Source organism: Callorhinchus milii, unplaced genomic scaffold, assembly GCF_018977255.1.
Source record: "Callorhinchus milii isolate IMCB2004 unplaced genomic scaffold, IMCB_Cmil_1.0 Scaffold2, whole genome shotgun sequence".
NCBI lineage: Eukaryota > Metazoa > Chordata > Chondrichthyes > Chimaeriformes > Callorhinchidae > Callorhinchus > Callorhinchus milii.
This window is the reverse complement of record NW_024704743.1, coordinates 34,526,370-34,533,797: the sequence shown is the minus strand read 5'-3', so window position 1 is coordinate 34,533,797 and position 7,428 is coordinate 34,526,370.

Genomic DNA, 7,428 nt, shown 5'->3' with positions numbered 1-7,428 from the left:
ACTCCATGGGTGTTAGTGGGACATCGCTGTGCACAGGCTGCTTTGTTTGTGTACAAAATACACACAATCACATAACTTTAATGTGAAACAATTTGAGACTTGTGATCAGGTGCTATATCAAACGCCAGGATTATTGATGTCTATTATTATTATTAATCCCAATGCATAATGTAAATAAGATTGTAGCCAGTGCACCATCAAACAGGAAAGCTGCCAAACATTTACTATTGGAGTATGCACAAGTGACCAGGGTCTTTTCTAACATACTGTTGCCTTCTTAACTACAACCTATCTGAGCAGGCCACACAGTAACAGGAAATTCCATCCATTTTTCCTGCGTCGAAAATTCCACAGTAAACATCTTAATTGGCTCTTATTAACGGATGAGGTAAAGTCAAGAGTTAGTTTATTCTGTAAATTCCATTAATTTACTCTTTGTTAAGATCAACACTGATTAATAGCTGACAAGTTTTTGTAGAAGCCATTTTTAAGAAAATTTGCTTTGGGTCGAGATTACTTTAGGTGCTTTACAGTCAAAGTCAGCTTATCTCATCAAAACTGTTCATTGAAATTGTTGATATTGTTGACTTCCCTAACTAACTTAAAGATCTTTCTCTTCGACCATATCTACTCTACTTTCATCGATTGGATGATTACTATGCAAAAGTGTGTCCAAAACACTCCAAGGTACCATCTCACTTGAAGAGTATTATATAAATGCAAGTTGCGGTTGTAAATGGGTTTGAGTATGCCAGGCTGTGATTGGCTGCACCAATTCCCATTTGCTAGATGGTTCTACGGACGATGTGAATGCAACTGATCTGGCGGGAAAACAAAAGCCAAATGACATTAATTATTTTAATACTTGTCCACCAGAATTTCAACTAATAAACTGGAAACAAGTAAATGTGGGTGGTTTATTCCAAGAGAGTTGAAAAAGGTACATCTGTCAACTATAGACACATTGGTCTCATCTTGATCAATGGAAAATGCATTAAAGCACACTGGACAATCATCTGTATGAAAATAGTCCCACAAGTGATCGGAGGATAAACCATGTCACTGCCTTTTGTAGTTATTGGTGATCAACCTATGTTAAAGGGAGCTAACAAGGGCTGGACTCCAATCAGACTTGAGTAGAGTTTGTGATAATTGGGCACCAGCTCTTATGGATAATTGAGTACCAGTATAAAGCTGCGAGCTTGAGCATGTGAGAGGAAAGTCTGGCGAAGGTGCAGAGCTCCCTTCTTAAAGTAAACCTTTTGTTTGAGGGTGTGACCCATGCCCTCTTACAGACAGCCATGAGAGCTTGGAGTCCAGATGATTGTATTACTTCAGATCTTTGGCAAACCTCTTGATATTGGATTTGGAAGACAAAAGGATAGTTATGTTGGTAAGTAAACAAACATATTATTTCCTTCCATTCAAATAATAGTCCCTTCCTGGATTGTTTTTTGCCCATGTGAAGTAGCTTACATTTTTCCATGTTGTCTAATGACATTCCTTGTAAAACCATGCTCTGGGTCAAATTTAGTGGTCTTCTTTCCTGGGTCACTTTTGTTGCCTTACTTAAAAATAGGAGTAACATCTGCTTTTCTCCAGTCCCCTGGTACGCTCTGGTAGTGCTGGTAGTGATATGAATAGTATTGCAAATTTCCTCTGTGGCATCATTGAGTTCTCTTTCCAGATCAGATGGGTTACCTGTCTGCTCCTCTGTAAAAACTGAAACTTGGAATCTATCTTGGAACCTATTCATAGATTCATAGAATGTTATGGCACAGAAGGAGGCCATTCGGCCCATCGAGTCTGTGCCGGCTCTTTGATAGAGCAAGTCACTTTCACTAACCCCAATCACCAGCTTTCTCCCCATAACCCTTCAAACCCGTCTTCCCCAGATACCTATCCAGTTCTCTCTTAAAAGCTGTTATTGAATCGGACATCACTACCCTTTCAGGCAAATCATTCCAAATTCGAACAACTCGCTGAGTGAAAAAAATCTTCTAATCTCCCCTTTGCTTCTTTTGGCAGATATCTTAAGACTGTGACCACGGGTCACGGACACACCTACCAGCCGAAACAGCTTTTCCTTATCTAGCTTGTCAAAACCTTTCATGATCTTGAAGACCTCTATCAGGTCCCCGCGTAACCTTCTCTGCTCTAATGGGAAAAGTCCTAACTTCTCCAGCTGTCCTCATAGCTAAGGTTCACCATTCCTGGTATCATTCTCATGAATCTCCTCTGCACCTTTTCCAGTGCCTTAATGTCCTTCCTGAAGTAAGGTGCCCAGAACTGGACGCAGTACTCCAGCTGAGGTCTAACCAGTGCTTTGTATACATTAACAATAACCTCCCTACTCTTATACTCTATGCCCCTACTAATAAAGCTCAGTACACCAAATGCCTTTTTTACTGCCGTATCTACCTGTCCCGCTACCTTTAATGATTTGTTTACTTGAACACCCAGATCTCTCTGTACGTTCACCGCCCCTTAAGATTGAGCTACCAAGTCTATATTGCCTCCTATCATTCTTCCTACCTACGTGTATCACCTCACACTTATCCACATTGAAATCCATCTGCCACATGTCAGCCAATTCTACCATGCTGTGTATGTCTGCTTGCAGTTGGTTAGAGTCCACCTCATTACTTACTACCCTACCTAACTTTGTATCATCTGCAAACTTGGAAATAGTGCTCTCTATGCCCAAGTCCAGATCATTAATATATATTAGAAAGAGCAGTGGTCCCAATACTGATCCCTGGGGGACACCGCTGCACACCTCCTTCCATTTCGAGAAACACCCATTAACCACCACCCTCTGCTTTCTGTCACTCAGCCAGTTCTTAATCCAAGTTGCCATTGTTCCCTTAATACCATGGGCCTCTANTTTTTTTTTAATCTCTTATGTGGTGCTGTGTCAAAAGCCTTTTTGAAATCCATGTAAATAACATCAACCGCATTTCCCTCATGAACCCTCGCAGTCACCTCTTCAAAAAATTCTCATTGATTTGTTAGGCAAGATTTGCCTTTAACAAATCCATGTTGGCTGTCTCTAATTACCTCATGTTCCTCTAAGTAGAGATTTATTCTGTCCCGGATTATGGTCTCCAGTAGTTTTCCTATTACCGAAGTTAGACTGGCCTGTAATTTCCGGGTTTGTCTTTCTGCCCCTTTTTGTAGAGGGGGTAACATTAGCCACTCTCCAGTCTCTTGGCAACACTCCTGTGTCCATTGAAGATTCAAATATAATGGCCAAAGCCTCCGCTATTTGAACCCATATCTCCCACAGCAACCTTGGGTGAATTCCATCTGGTCCTGGTGACTTATCAATTTTGAGCCCAGTCAATCTTTTCAGAACTTCCTCTCTGTCTATAGCAATCTGATCTATTTCATCTGCCCTCTCATCCAATACTGAGGGATTTGGGGCATCCATTTCCGTTGTGAAGACAGATGCAAAGTACTTGTTCAGTACATCAGCCATGCCCTCTGCCTCCACAACAAGATTGCAGTCACTGTCTTTGATTGGTCCCACCCTACCTTTAACTAACCTTTTTTCCTTTATGTGCTTGTAACATTTTTTAGGATTCCCCTTTATGTTAACCGCTAACCTCTTCTCATGCGATCTTTTAGCCTGTCTTATCACTCTTTTAAGATCACTCCTGCATTCTCTATAATGAGTTTTGCTATCCTCAGTATCTTGCGTCTTCCAATTGTCGTACGCCGTCTTTTTTTCATCCAAGACAGAATATCCCTGGTCATCCAGGCTGGCTTGGTTGTCGCACATTTCCCATTTGTGGGAATATATCTATTTAGACCTTGAGCTGCCATATCTTTGAAGATTTCCCATTGCTCATGAGTTGTTTTACCTGCTAGTCTTACTTGCCAGTCCACCACCTCTAGGTTCCTATTTAGCCCATCAAAATTAGTCCTTTTCCAGTCAAGCATTTTCACCCTGTACTTTGTCCCTGTTCTTGAGTAATCTAAATCTAATAATATTATGGTCACTGTTACCTAGATGCTACCCTCCAGAAACCTGTTCAACCTGACATATTTCATTCCCCAGGACTAGATCCAGCAATGCTTCCTTCCTTGTAGGACTGGAGATATACTGCTCAAGAAAGTTTTCCTGTACACAGTCTATGAATCTTTCTCCTGCCTTGTCCTTAGTGCTGCTATTTTGCCAGAATATATTGGGATAATTGAAATCCCCCATTATCACAACTCTGTTTGTCTTACATCAATCTGCAATCTGGTTGCAGATCTGCTCCTCTATCTCCTTCCTGCTGTCTGGTGGTCTATAGTAAACCCCAATCAGTGTAACCAGTCTCTAATCAGATGGATTCTATTGTCGGGCTCTCCAGAGCCACGTTCCTTCAAGATCGACTTCAAGATCCTCACCCTTGTCTTCAAATCCCTCCACTCCTCTCACCCCGTACCTCTCTGACCGGGACTGGCCTCCTCCTCGTCCTCCGCTCCACCCTCGGCGGCCATGCCTTCAGCCACTATGCCCCGAGGCTCTGGAACTTCCTTCCTCACTCCCTTCACCTCATCTCACCTAGATCATTGATGTAGATGGTAAATAGCTGAGGCCCAAGGACTGGTCCTTGTGGCACTCCATTAGTTGCATCCCGCCAATCTGAAAAGGACCCGTTTATCCCTACTCTTTGTTTCCTACCCATTAACCATTCTCCAATCCACTTTAATATGCACCTCCCAATTCCATGGGCCCTTATCTTTTTTACTGACCTTTTATGCGGCACCTTACCGAATGCCTTCTGGAAGTCCAATAGACCACATCTACTGATTCACCCTTATCTAGTTCACTCGAAATATCCTCAAAAAACTCTATGAGATTTGTCAAACATGACTTCCCTTTTGTAAAGCCATGTTGACTTGGCCTAATTATATTGTGCTTCCCTAAATACCGCACTACCACATCCTTAATCAATGATTCTGAAATTTTTCCTATCACTGATGTGAGACTTACTGGCCTATAGTTTCCCATCTTTTCCTTTCCACCTTTTTTAAATAGTGGTGTGACATTTGCAATCTTCCAATCCATGGGGACTCTTCCAAAATCCAAGGAATTTTGGAAGATCAGACATAAGGCCTCCACTATCTCATAAACTACCTCTTTTAAAACCCTGGATGCAAGCCATCCGGACCAGGGAATTTGTTACTTTTTTGTGCTAACAATTTCTCTAGCACCAATTCTCTACTAATGAAAATTTCACCCCAGTTGCTCCCTGTCCTTATCCCGTTGGTGCATCTCTATTCTTGGCAGCCCTGTTGTGTCTTCTAGGGTGAAGACAGATGCAAAGTACCCATTCAGGGACTCTGCCATGTCCTTGTCTGTCCCCCATTACAACTTCTCCCGTCTCTGACTGAAGTGGACCTACATTTACCCTCACTAGCCTATTCCTCTTAATATATTTGTACAGTCAGTCTTAATGTTCCTAGCTAGCTTACCCTCATCCTCCTTTTTCTCGCTCTTAATGAGATTTTTGGTTTTATTTTGCTGTAGTTAGCCATGGATGAATTGCTTTCCCTGTGGTACTCTTATTCCGCAAGGGAATATGCGACCGCTGAGAATTTTGCACTACATCCTTAAATATTTGCCACTGTTGGTCAACATTTTTACCTCTTAATCTTATTCTCCAGTCTATTTTACCTAAATCTTTCCTCATACCTACAAAATTAGCCCTATTTATATTCAGAATACTTGGCTCGGATTTATTCTGGTTGATTTATATTACAAGGTGAAGACACTAGTAAACCACTTTTAATTTCCATTAATCATCTGAAGTAGAAATTTATGCGCTCTTGAAAACCACTGTCTACACCTTATCATCTGAGTTAGTCTCATTAATAACATCAAAGAGCCCACTGTACTGTTTTCACTTTAATGCATTCATACTGTCACTTGGCTTAAGATAAAGCTTATTTTCTCTTTAAACAAAACTTCTTATATAAAAGTGTGTTTCTCTTCACTGCATCAGAAAGTTCTGTTGACCTATAAAAGGTCATTTTCAGCAATTCTATATAAAGTGCTTATTTTAACTGCTATAAAACAGCTTTTGGCACTATTTTGTAAACATGTGTTTAGGGCTCTCTCTACTGGACATATAACAGTAGTGCCTTACCTGAGTTATTACTTGATCTGACTAAACAATAAGCAAAGGAAGATTCAAGCCCTCGTTCCTCTATTTGAGTAAAGAAAAACTGTCTTTTGAACATTTGGCAGATCTTGCATTAATGATCTTTTCACACTTCATTTCAAGCCATTCAAACTCTATCAATATTGAACATGATGATAGCTGAACAAGAGTTTTGCAAAGCAAGATTCAGGGAGGAGGCTCTCTGCAAGTTATGTGGGAAGAAATTGCACCCAAGTCTATTTACTCTATTTCCCTAACATTTCATAATTTGGCAGGTTGTTTAATTCAGTTTTAAATTTGAAACGGATTTTCTATAGTTCTTAAGAGAAGATTGTGAGTTCAAGCTCCATGTCAGGACAACAATTGCATATATATGGACCGTGGTACAGATATGACTCGTATACAGCATTTGTGCAGCACCATATGGAAAAAGAAATAAGAATGATTTGAGTGGCCATACTTCATTGATTGTTTTCTTTATCTCTTAATGTAACTGGGGACCAGTCTTGGGACCAGTCTTGGGACCGGTCTTGGGACCGGTCTTGGGACCGGTCTTGGGACCGGTCTTGGGACCGGTCTTGGGACCGTCTTGGGACCGGTCTTGGGACCGGTCTTGGGACCGTCTTGGGACCAGTCTTGGGACCAGTCTTGGGACCAGTCTTGGGACCAGTCTTGGGACCAGTCTTGGGACCAGTCTTGGGACCAGTCTTGGGACCGGTCTTGGGACCGGTCTTGGGACCGGTCTTGGGACCGGTCTTGGGACCGGTCTTGGGACCGGTCTTGGGACCGGTCTTGGGACCGGTCTTGGGACCGGTCTTGGGACCGGTCTTGGGACCGGTCTTGGGACCGGTCTTGGGACCGGTCTTGGGACCGGTCTTGGGACCGGTCTTGGGACCGGTCTTGGGACTGGATGGCGTGCTCCAGACGGTCATCACCTCGGAGCTATCGCTAATTTTTCCACTTCCTGACCAATGGGAACAGCAATGGGAGGGAGGAATCCCCGGCGCCATTCCTCGTTCTGGGCAGGAAGAGAACTTTGGTTAGCCTTGGACGCCGCTTAAGGCGGACAAATGGCTGCCCAAATTAAGCCCCTTCCACTGCAATTATAAATGCTCTTAAGATCTTGCTATTATTCCGAATTGAACAGTACTCCCTGACATTGCTTATCTCTATTATGCAGATGTTCATTCAATCCTCTGCTAAGTTGTATGGAGCGAACCTCTTTTCATTTAATTTTCTAAGTGCTGCAGATAATAATAATAATCCTTGC